Below are 12,911 nucleotides of genomic sequence, written 5' to 3'. Positions count from 1 at the left end.
TTTAGATTTAATGCAATTCTAAGCAAAATGCTAGTAGCTCTTGTGTGTGTGCATGTGTGTGTGTAAATAGAAGAGCTGATTCTGAAAATTATGTGGACATATAGAGTTAAAGAATAGTAAAGCAATATTGAAAAAATAATTATGATAATTCGACATTGAAAAAAAGCCAAGTTGTACAAATGTAACAGAATTGAGAATACAGAAACAGATCTAGATAAATCAAAAAGACCCTTAACTTATCTTTAAAGATGGTACTATATACTAATAGAGAAAGGGAAGATTTTTCAATACATAGTATTGATTATAACAAATACACAAGAAGAAATCATATTTTGAGTAACATCTCACATAATATTCACAAGTTCCAGGGTTCCAGGACCTAAAGTCTTTAAGTAACATGTAAAACAATAAAGCCTTTGAATATTAGCATAGGAGCACATCTTAATGAACTGCCAGGTAAATTTCAAAACACACATACACACGCACACACACAATGTAGTAATCATTAAAAGTACAAATTTCCAGTCACTGAAACACATAATTAAAAGAGTAGAAAGGCAAATAGATGTTACGTGCTTTTTATGATAATTTTTAAAACAGTATGAAAGCAAGCCAGAAGGTGGTAAAACCCATAACAAACACTTAATTAAATAATAAAAGCACCTACAAACACATTGAAAAAGAGCATAAAGCCAATGCAAAAATGGGTAAGGTGTTTTCATTGACAGGCACTTAAACAATACAAATGGTCAGGAAACATATAAGTTGCTCAACTTCAACAACTAGTATGGAAATACAAATTAAATCCATAATGAGATACTACAATATACCTGTGAGAACTGCTAAAATTAAAAAGACTGAGAATCTCAAATTTTGGTGACAATTCAGAGTAATCGAAATTCTCATATACTTCTAATGGAATTATAGACTAGTACAACCTCTGTGAAAATTGTTTAGCAGTATTTACTAATGTTGAACATATGCCTACTCTGTAACTCAGTAATTCATTCCAAGGTATAGATATGCAAGTACGTGTGTGTGTGTGTGTCTGTGTGTATCTATCTATCTATTATCTATCTACATTTACCAAAAGATGAAAGACCTGGCCAAGAAGGTATTATTGGGCAATATTGCAATGATTAAAATTCTGACAACAATCCAAAGGCTTATCTACTTTAAAATAGATACTTTCTCATATTCATATACTTGACTCTATGGAGTAGTAAAAATAAGTGAACTATTGCTATACAGTATGATACAGGTGAACTTCACAAATAGAATGTCATAATAAAATGTTGAGCCAAAGAAGCCAGAGCCAGAAATATATTTGGTTGGTCAAAGTGTGCATTTCAGGCATGGGAACAGCCATGAGCAAACCACGGAGACCAGAAAGTACAGGAAATGTGAACTAGTACTGTTCATCTTTATTATAAGTGGCACATAGGGGATTCAAGAAAGATGAGAGTGGAAAAATAAGTAGTGGTTAGCTTAAGAAAAGTCAATACACTATTATGTGAAAAGCAGTATATATTAATAGTAACTCTTCATTTTGTCAGTTGAGGACACAAATCTCATGGCAGAATTTAACATGGAAATATAAGAAACTCACTTCTCACTAACTTTTACAATATTTTATCAGCTGTTTACACGTACATGAATAGTGAGCTTGCATTTTCTTATGAAACTCTCAATTAAAAGGAGTTTCTTACATCACTATTTTATTTATGAGTTTGTTATTCTAGATACAGAAGCCACAATGTGACAAAGCCCAACTTTCTGAAAAATAGATCTAAACACAGAAGAATTAAAAACAGCCCTAAAGTTCTGGAATCTTTCAAAGTGAAGCTGTGTGGAGCAATGGCCAGAGCTCTAAGTCCCATCATCTGTAATGCCTTGGCCCATCTTGCCATCTCAAGTTTTCCAGGTTAAAAAAAAAGTACTATTGGGAATAAAAAGGAAAGGAATATATGTGAGATATGGATGTAAAAGCCATTAGGGATGTAAAAGCCATTAGGGAGGTTACTCCACAAGACTTTATTAGATGTGGAAGTTGTGGTAGAGAGTAGATTTAAAAATAATTCTGAGATTTTTCAGCCAATAATGAGCACAATTGGTTAATAACCAGAACAATTAGTATTTATAAAGATATACAATATCTTGGGAGATCTTTAAAGGGGGATTCCATAGTTGACTGAAAAATTTATATTTCTCAGCCATCTTGAAGCTTGTTATAAGAGTTCAAGATCTTGTGTTCTTACATATGGAAGAAATAGTTGAAACAGTGGAACTAAATGTGATTCTGTGGAAAGAAATGGTGAGAGAGAGAGAGAGAGAGAGAGCAAGAGCTAGAAAGAGAAATATTGAAATCAATACCTTGAAAAATGTAGTCCAGAACAAGCCAAAGAGAGAGGCTATATCTCACACACCTTTATCTTCGAAACTATGTGTCCAAGATACCTGTGAATGGCTTAGTACTGTGCTCTACACAAAAACTCTGCTTAACAAATAGTTATCAAATTCATGGACAATTTAAACATTTATTCTGATTCCTCTGTCCATAGCAGGATAACATAATGAATTAGGGAACTAAGGAGAGAGATTGCTAGAGGCAGGCTGAAAGAAGTAAAAACCAATAACAAAAATAACAAGAAACAGAATAAACTATGAAAAGCAGCAAAATATACTTAAAAAGCCAAACATCCTATGATCTTAGGAGGGAGCAACAAATGGTCATCCCAACAACATAATAGCTCATAAAGAGGTTACTGGGTTTCAATAGGAAGCATGGTTGACAGTGGTAAGTATGCCTGGAGATTATTAAGAAATCAACCCAACCTAAAGACCTTTCCCTTTATTTTAGTAAAGTTACTCCATAACAGAAATACATTACAAGGATAGAAGTAGAGTGAGATGACAGCTGAGAAAAATAAGACTTACTGTTGCAAGACTTTTTCCTTAGTTCAGCTGAGAGCTGGGTGCTTTTCACACAGCCATGAGAGATTAGGCTCACAGACAATTTGAAGGGTGAGAATAATGGGATGTATTGGGCAAAAAGGGGAAAAAGGGAAACAGGGACCCTCTGCAAGGCCAGGGTCCTGCTAGTGCCCTTCCCACCTGGCAGATTGAATTCCAGGTTCCACCCAGGAAGAAGAGGAACCAGGTTCTTTCCTGCTGTGAATGGTGCAAACGTCTGTGGCTCTACCTCAGCGTGTACTCCTCCCAATGTGCAGACTGGTTGGAGTTTCTCTGGAGATCCCTTCCCACCTGGCTATCTCATTACCCCCTCTAAAGAAGTATATCTAACTGCCATTAGAATAAGGATGAGGATCAGGATGAAAATTGATCTTAACTGCTTCCTGCTGGCAGGAGGTACTGTTTGGGGGAAATAGCAGTCAGAGATCCCTCACAGGCCTATTTAAGGGTTCCCAGCCTAAGGGGCCATCGTGCGAAGCTCCAGTTGCATGACTGTTTAGAGTTGGATGGCCTGAAGGCAAGATGAGACAAACCAGGCTATAAAAAACATGTATCAAAACAAAACAAGGGGATGGGTAAGGATACCTCAAATATCCTGAAGCTTTTTACCAGTTTGCACAGGGAGAGGGAGGCCAAAAGCATGACTGGTGAAAAAACAAAACAACAACAATAAAAAAAAACAGCCTTTTGCTGGCATGTTGGGTTTCTGAGTTCCCTCCCCTGAGCCAATTCTAAGCCAATCAGTTTAAGGTTTGGGAAATTAACTTTTCCCAGTTTGGAGGATGCATCTGAGGAGAGTGTCCCATAGTATAGAGACAAAATTACCTATCAGTGAAGAGAGGACAGAGGAAGAGAAAAGAAAAGAAGGCATTTATCAAAAGAGTCCCCGGGTTTAGGATGCATTCAAAAGGGGTACAGACTGAAGATGAATGGCTACCCATCTAGAAAGACGGGAGCAGCCATCCCTGGTTTCCTTCTCTTTCTAGCAGATACCTTGGGTGCAAAAGGGAGAGAAGGAAGAACATCCTCTTTTCTTCTTCCATCTTTGCATCCCTGAGTCTTGGTGACCTTGGCAGGTGCCATCATGGATGCCAAAGCAGCTTGCACACATGGAGTGAGGGGCATAGGGGGGTGGGAATTATCCACTGTACCCATGGACACCCTATTTCCCCTGCTATCAGTACCCATGAACTTCCTAGACCTCATTTATGAATTGAGTTTGGGTCAAAAATGTGGCTTTAGGGCTGTTGCTTGGAATCCTTATTACAAGCCAAATGCTAAGGTGAAGCTGAGGAGTTGAGTCCTTCAACAAGGGAGAGAAAAGGATGTCTTGTGACACACCCATATAGCTGGTAGCTATAATGATGCTTGCTAGGATTTGGATGTGTGTTGCTTGGCCTTGGTTAGCTCCCTTGGTATTACTTTCCCAAAAAGAAAACCTCCCAGTGATGGGCATCCTATTTATTGCTATCACCTGGCAGGATTTGCAGGATAATTGCTTAGAATTAGAATATTGATCCTGATTTCTACATTACCCATTCCTTTTGTTCTTTCTGAACTGTAGCTGGAGATTGTTGGTAGGTTCACAGGAGCAAGCAGGGTTAGTCTAAAAATGTAGGCAAAAACTTAAAAACAACTAGTGAGTTTAGAATTTAATGACAAATGTATGATAAGTTGTAAAACATGATTTCTCTCTCTCCAGTACTCATTTTTGTTAAAAAAAAAAAAAATCATGATAGGATTGAGTTGTTTGCAAAATGGACTTTAGTCTTATACTTGGCCTAATTATTGGCATAAAGTTCAGCAAGAATAACTATTTCTACATTGGCCTTTTAGATTGGCTTTGACGGAACTCTGTTCCACAACAAATCTCAGATAAGACCTTTCAAAGCCCAGCCCAGCCCAGCCATGGGTTTCTATCCTCAAATACCAGTGAGTTGGGTGTTCCTTTTCGTTTAAGGTCCCAAGATAAACTTGGAGTTCCTGGACCTGTGAGAAAGTGATATTCTTTACTGACCACAGGTCAGGAAACTTGTGTAGGGGCTGTGTAGGTAAGGATATGGGGCCAGTCTCTTCACAGGGCTTTTATTAGCCCTGCAAGACCAGTTTCTCCAATTGTGTCTTGCTGCAAAAGAAAATGGATTCTTATCACACTGATGCAAACATCTATATTGCCATAAGTTAAGAATACTCACAGATAGTTTCAAATTCTAGAGGAACCAGGCAGAGAGAAACAAACATGCTCCAAACCTTGTTCACAGGAGAATACCTTACTCAATTATTAAAGGCCATAAATAGTTAAAAATAAGTTTCCTTGACTCTGAAAAACAAAATAAGGATCAACAATATTCCAAGCAAAAGTTAAAAAGTTTGCTTCAGATTTCTGAGTTCTGCCCATTTAGTTCTTGTTTTGCTTGAATGTTGGGAATAGGCCCCCACATCTGGCCATAAACTGGCCCCAAAACTGGCCATAAACAAAATCTCTGCAGCACTGTGACATGTTTGTGATGGCCATGATGCCCACACTGAAGGTTGTGGGTTTACCAGAATGAGGGCAAGGAACACCTGGCCCACCCAGGGTGGAAAACCACTTAAGCCGTTCCTAAGCCACAAACAATAGCATGAGCAATCTGAGCCTTAAGGACATGTTCCAGCTGCAGATAACTAGCCAGAGCCCATCCCTTTGTTTTGGCCCATCCCTTTGTTTCCCATAAGGAATGCTTTTAGTTAATCTATAATCTATAGGAACAATGCTTATCACTGGCTTGCTGTCAATAAATATGTGGGTAAAACTCTGTTCATGGCTCTCAGCTCTGAAGGCTGTCAGCCCCCTGATTTCCCACTCCACACTCCATATTCCTGTGTGTATGTCTTTAATTCCTCTAGAGCCGCTGGGTTAGGGTCTCCGTGACCGAGCTGGTATCGGCACTTGATATTTGTGAACATTTTAGCTCTTCATGAGTGTTGTACATTTTCCTTTGTCATTTTCCAATGTCACAATCTCCAAAGTTATCAGAAACCTGTATTTGAGAGCACCTGTTACAATTCTATTGTATCTTATTATAAATCATCTTTTGAAAAAGATTAAAACAAGACAACAATTGCCTGTGAATAGCAAAATGTCCAAGGTAGTTACAGTTAGAAACACACTTGATCAAGAAGTTTGGTTATCTCCATGGTTTATAATAACTTAACATAACAACCTTAATTATGATTGATAGCATATACTTAGACATCAGAGTTTTAGAAATCCCATACAATTTTGGAACACATATTAGTGTTACTCACAAAAAATATAACCTAAAAAGACTGAATATCATTTTGGCAATCCCATGTACCTAAACATGTCAAATAATCCTATTTACCTCTTTTCTAGATGTCTCAGTGGTCCTCTGATCTATAAAAAAAGCCAGGCATCAGGAATGACAATTTTGAAACTAAAGTTAGATTTGGGGAAGGCTGTTTGATATGCTCGAAGTTTACAACATTTGATATTATGAAATGGAAATCCACATTACCATAGATATTTGGCCAAAATAATGACTCAGAAATTTTAAATAAGCAAAAACCTTTTATAACCCTTTACAAATTTTGCCTAAGAGCAGGTTAGCACCTTAAGAATACCTTGTTGTGTTTTACATTTTAATGCTTAATTTACAGAAAACCCATATAACACCTTTGTAAGTTTAGTTAATTGTTCACACAGAGAACCTCTTCTGCAAGATTAATTTCCACAGTCCTTCCACCACTTGTTTAAACCTTCAGCTTTATCCTAATTTAAAACAATCCTTTAACCTTAGGCAAAAAATTACTTTTTTTTGCATTCTTATAACCTTTTACAAAAAAAAACCCCACATTTTACTGTTCTTACACAACTTGCATGTAAGTCTATTTCCAGTAGTCTCAATTACATGTTATAATGGCAATTCCTAGTAATTATTAACTTTAATGTAAAACTTAGTAAATTGTTTTAATTGTGTGGTAGGTGCAGCCATGGTTTGACTCCCAGCATAATTAAGGGCATGTGTGTCCCATATGTACCCTGGCCTCACCAATTGTGAAGCTGGCAAGTTAAATACTTCTCAAAATCCAAAAAGCAGTTTATAACCTCAAAATACTTAGCAAACCTTACATATAACCTGTATAATTTAGTCAACTTATTTACACTTTGATGACGTCTGCCTTTTGCCAATAATCTTTAAGGCTGTTTTTATTCCTCAAAAATTAAAGTCACATGAACTGAAAGGTACAACAGCTTTTATCTTCCCTTTAAAAAATATTTGATCCAAGTGCTTGTCTTTCTTTAGGCCAAGTTAGAGTTCTTTCTACAGACATCACACACACACATATAACTACATACACAGGCAGGAGAAAACTCATTCCACTGGTGGTGTGCTTTAAGATACAGGACTAGGAAAACATGCAGATATCAAGCCAGAAAGGAACTCATTCCCTAAGGCAGGATTGCTAAGCAAAGCCTTGCCATGGAGTTACAGGCCATGCCCCCAGGATGTTAAATAAAATGGAGGCCTGCAGAGAAGTTTGCTACGAACCATACAGACATGCAAAACACACTAGATTGGCTACAGCTTAAGGTCAACCTCACAAATCCTCTTTCATAATTAAAACTTTACAGAGAATATACAGTGATCCTTATCACTTCTAGCCTAGTAAAACGTCTTCCAAATGGAAAAGAAACTAAAAGTTACCTGCTGATGTTGTAGGGAAAAGGACGCCTGGGGAATCAATGTCTTATTCTTACACAACTGGTTTCTCCACCAGGGAGAAAAGCTTAATTACTGTCCAGTGAAGTTGAACCCCTTGACTGAGGAAAGGCATGGACACGTGGCATTCCCCACCCCCAGCCGGGAGTGGAGGGGGAGTGAGGAGCCGTAGCTCACCCATCGAGCCTGAAACCAGAAGAAAAAGGCCATGGAAAAGCCCCTGATCCTGGGAGTGACAGGGGTGGAGGTATGGTTTTCCCTACCCTCAGAAGTCTGAGGATTAAAAGGCTTAGAAGTGACAGTGAAAGGTTTTGAGTTCCCATTTCACTCACCCCTTCTAAGCCCCAAGTTGGGTGCCAAAGATATTGTAGGACTTTTTCCTTAGTTCAGTTAGGAGCTGGGTTCTTGTCAAATGGCCATCAGAGATTAGGCTCACAGACAATTTGAAGGGTGAGAATAATGGAATTTATTGGGCAAAAAGAAAAAAAAAAAAAGCAAACAGGGACCCTCTGCAAAGCCGGGGTCCTGCTAGTGTGCTTCCCACCTGGCAGGTTGAATTCCAGGTTCTACCCAGGAAGAAGAGGGACCATGTTCCTCCCCCACTGCAAATGGCGTGAACTTCTGTGGCTCCATCCCAGTGTGCACTCCTCCCAGTGCACAGGCTAGTTGGAGTTTCTCTGGGGACCCCTTCCCACCAGGCCGTCTCATTATCAGAATTACGTATGCATATATAATTATGTTATTAGTTGTAATGTCTTCTTTTATCAAAGCTTTTACCATTCTTAGAAAGAAGGTTCAGGTAACTAGCAGTAGAGATGGGTCCTGGGAATAATTTCTCTTTATAGGCCTGTTTTTTTCTGACTCTTAATGTTCCATCAGGGGCAGCACTGAAGACTTTAGACCAATGCAAGAATATGTGTATTTACAAAATGCCCACTGAATACTCTCTCTCTCTCACACACACACACACACACACACACACACACACACTTTGGCACTCAGTTATCGAAACTTCAATTTTAAAATTTGTTGATAAAGAATACTGTGTTTCCCAACAGTAGGAGACAAATGAGGTCTTAGCTCTTCAAATAGCATAACTATTGACATATGATCACCAACTTTGTACTTAAAATGGCATGAACTTTTTTTATAGGCCAAAACTACAGTTAACAATATTTTCTCTTCTTGAAGCATTATTGTAGGTGATATTGTGTATGTATAATTAGATATACTACGTATATACAATATGTTACATATTATATTGTAAAATGCTTGCAAATGGCTAAAATATGACTAACTCCTTTTCCTTATTTTACTTTTTGATCACAATCAATCTCAGGACCTGAGTTATAATTTCACAAGAATTTGAACTTTATTTTTCTGCAGAGAGTCACATGATTCGTAAGTATGAATCTTATCATTTCATATTATTTCTTAATTTGTTGTTTTACCCTTGGCATTTACCAAAAACTATAATTTATATCCCCTCTATTATCCTATCATCTTTCTACATACCATCTTCTTCATTTAAAAAAGACATAAATTTGTTAGGAGTTATTAAAAAAGTAAATAATGATCATGGAAAAACTTTGAGGTTATAAGGGAATACTTCTGAGAAACGTATGTTTGACCTAGATTGCAAGTTTGCTCTATAAAAAAATGTGCCTTTATTCTCGTGCTCTGTTAACATTGCATTACTATAAAAAGTTGGACTAACAAAATCCCAGCAGAATATGTACATTGCAGCGGTTACTAAGGTAACTCCTTTAAAGTTCTCTAAATAGAAAAAATTAAAAATATATTATTTGAGGGCAGATAAGTTAAGTCTGTCCCAAAGCTTTCTAAGAGTATTTTTGTGGCAGCAATAAATGACTGTAAGGAAAATATCCTGGATCTAAACTGAGTCTGAGTCACAGGTACATAATTAATTGACCGATATAAATGAAAATAAAACAGCATAGGCTAAAATCCTTCTAAAGTCCCTTTTAGGTGCCCACAAGGAAGAGTGGCCTCAAGGAGGACTAAAAATGAGGAAATTAAACTATACTGTCATATTCATCCCTTAGGGTAAATTCACTAGTGAGATAGAAAGAGGCTGGGAATAATTTGCTCACCTTACAACCCTTTCTACTCAAACTTTATCTTTCCTCTTGGGTGACCTTTGAAACTATAGATGTATTATATAAGAGCCTCAAATGCACATAAGAAAAATTTCAGAACAACATTAAATTACCATTTATTTGAGCAGTATAAAGTATCCAAATATATATTATTTAAAGAGACAGCCACTGGATGTCATTGTAATGCCATGAAAATAAGTTTCATAAATATTACTTTTATTCTTTACATTTGATAGCATTAAACATAGTTCAGTCTATATTATTGAAAACATCGTCAAATATGTGCTTTCAAGGTTTGTTTTGTTTATTGGTGACAGTGATAAGATATTCACTAATGGATTTAGATACCTTATTTAATTTGTACTTTTTCTGTTTTATTAGTCAAATAAGTAGAATGAAATACTTGATGACTTTTCTATTACTATACTTTGAGTATTTTAGGTAAAATTTGTTTTAATAACATATGAATGAACATTTTCTTAACTAAGACATCATGATTCAGTAGAATCAGAGAAATAATGAAGACTTGGGGTCTGGCCCATATGTTGCTTTAGTTTTTCTTAGGGCTACGGGAGATAAATGATTTACGAGGACTTCCGGCATGCTGGGCACTCATTCGAGGCATTAAGATATTGCATTTGCCAATAAAATTGGTCCCCTATACTACTTAGGGCACCTCATTCAAAGTACCATTCGTTTGGAAAAGCTCCTGATGGGTTTCCACCATTTAAGCCAAATTTAATAACTCAAATGGAATCAGTCTCTTTTCTATCCAGTTCTAAAGTCAGTCTCTGACAAAAGTACCAATGAAAGGAAGGTTTGGATGAGATCATCCTTATTCTATTTGCAGTCAGACCAAAAAGCTTAGGAATTTAGGAAGGTAACTTACCCTATGTCTGGCATCTCTCTCTTTTATAAGAATCCATAACAACTCTATTGTTTATCTAAACAGATTTATAAAAATAAATTCAATGAAATCAGGGTTCTGCCAAGATTTTTGGTAAATAAATGGGCCTCATGGTCAAAATTTAAAAATCAATTATACCCTACGAAACTTTTGGAACTTTATAATGAGCTTTATAATATTAACAGCCCTGAGAAGGCCTATAGTAAAGAACTCTATCTATATATGTTTAATATATATTTATTGCATTTTAATTTCTATCATAATTCATCAGATCTAACATGTCATCTATCATGATGTGTCTTTATTGCTAGATTTTTTAAAGAAACAGACTCCATATTAAATGTACATGCACAATTATTAACAACTAAAATATTTAATTAGTCCTAGACTTAAACAGCACTTTTTTCTTCAACAGAAATATCTAAGTTTTAGTCTAGACCTTTTTCACATTCTGAATCAAAGACTCATTTGTAAGTTTTTTCCTACAACATGATATCATTTTATCAAGTTCATTTCTGTGCACCTTATCAAAGATTGATGTTTTGGGGTTACTTTGAGTCATTTTTTCTACCAAATTCTCATTCTGCAAGCTTTGGTGAATGCTTGTCCTTTTAGTTTTACCATAAGCACCAGAAGAAAAAAATGAAGATCACTTTAGGTTTCATAACATTTCGTTAGATAACTAGTTCTCAAACTTCAGCATGCATTAGATACACCTAGAGGCCTTGTTAAAATATAGATTTCTGGACCCCACCTCCAGAGTCTGATTCAGAAGATCTTGAGAAATCAAGAATTTATATTTCTATCAGGTTCCCAGGTGATGCTAATGCTGTGTTCTAGGGACCATGCTTTGAGTACCACTGACTTAGATCTTCTCTAAATGACATGTTTAAGCATCAAGGGCTTCAATGTGGCTAGCCATGCTATCAAGAATAACAGTTATGTAATAGAATTTTCTGCTAAACTTATTTTTAGTTGATAAGATTAATTGATTGTCCATGGAACTCATTCCAAATTTATGGATTGTGTTGACTAGAGATATTTTGTATAACTATTTGAGAAAAAATTTATTGTGCAAAAATCTTACATTCACTTTTTATAAAAACATAATTATATATTAGAGAAAGGTATTTCATAATTCTATGTAATATTGGTCTTAAATTGATACAATGTGGCAGGAGCACCAAGGCACCAAGTAAAGCACTTCATTGCAAAACCGGTGCTTTTTAATTAACTAATTTAATTAGTTACCTTTAACAGCATTAAAATTGGTAGTATAATTTTGAGGCATATTTGAGTCACACTTTATTATTTGATTAAGTTTGCTTCATTTTTTCCTCATTGAATCACTGAAAGTCATACAGCATCTCCAAACAGTTAATCTTTAAAAGATGGAAATTTTTCACCTGACTGGTACTTCTTCATGATGCACAAAATGGATCATAATTTCTTTTAGCTTTGAGAATTCCATGATTTAGTTATAAAGATTTGGCAATGTCTGCTGTTTTTAATTACATTGCCTAGTATGTGACAAGCAAATATTTTGGATATATCTGAATAAAAAAATGAAACAACTTTATTTATTCATAGCTTGCATCGTGAAGTTCTGAAAATCTCTTGGTTGTTTCTTCACAAGAAAACATAGAAATGTAGTCTTTTCTCCAGTGATTGGTGTTTAAATCTTATAGCTGTTATTTCAATGTTATTTTTTGTTTTATAATTTAATTGTAGTGACAACATTAATATGACATTTTAAATTACTTTGGAGAATACAAATGTAAACATAAACTGCATAAGATTTTATCAATGCTGAAACTGTTTCTATAAACTTTATAAAATCAACCAGGAAGAAGGGAGGGGGAAACATGAAAATAAGCCAAGCTTGCAGCACATTCAGCATTCATCATTAGGCCAGCTTGCTCCCTGGCCTGCTTTCTCAAATTGTTTTCTGCCTATTGCCTCCAAATCACATAGAACCTGTTACAAGATTATACTCCCTCTTGACTACTTTACAGATAACATCTTAAGCATTGTGAAATGTTAAGTTTTCCACTTAAGATATTCTTTTAAGGTCCTGTGTGCCAATAAAACTACTGATGCCAGCTGGTCCGAAGAACTCCATGAAGATCTGACTCACTAAAGAATGCAGTCTCCAATCCTGATGATTTCATCCCCCTTATCCCAAGC

This window comes from Pongo abelii, chromosome 11 (assembly GCF_028885655.2).
Source record: "Pongo abelii isolate AG06213 chromosome 11, NHGRI_mPonAbe1-v2.0_pri, whole genome shotgun sequence".
Taxonomy (NCBI): domain Eukaryota; kingdom Metazoa; phylum Chordata; class Mammalia; order Primates; family Hominidae; genus Pongo; species Pongo abelii.
The sequence above is the reverse complement of the archived record's forward strand: the minus strand, read 5'-3'. Positions refer to the sequence as shown.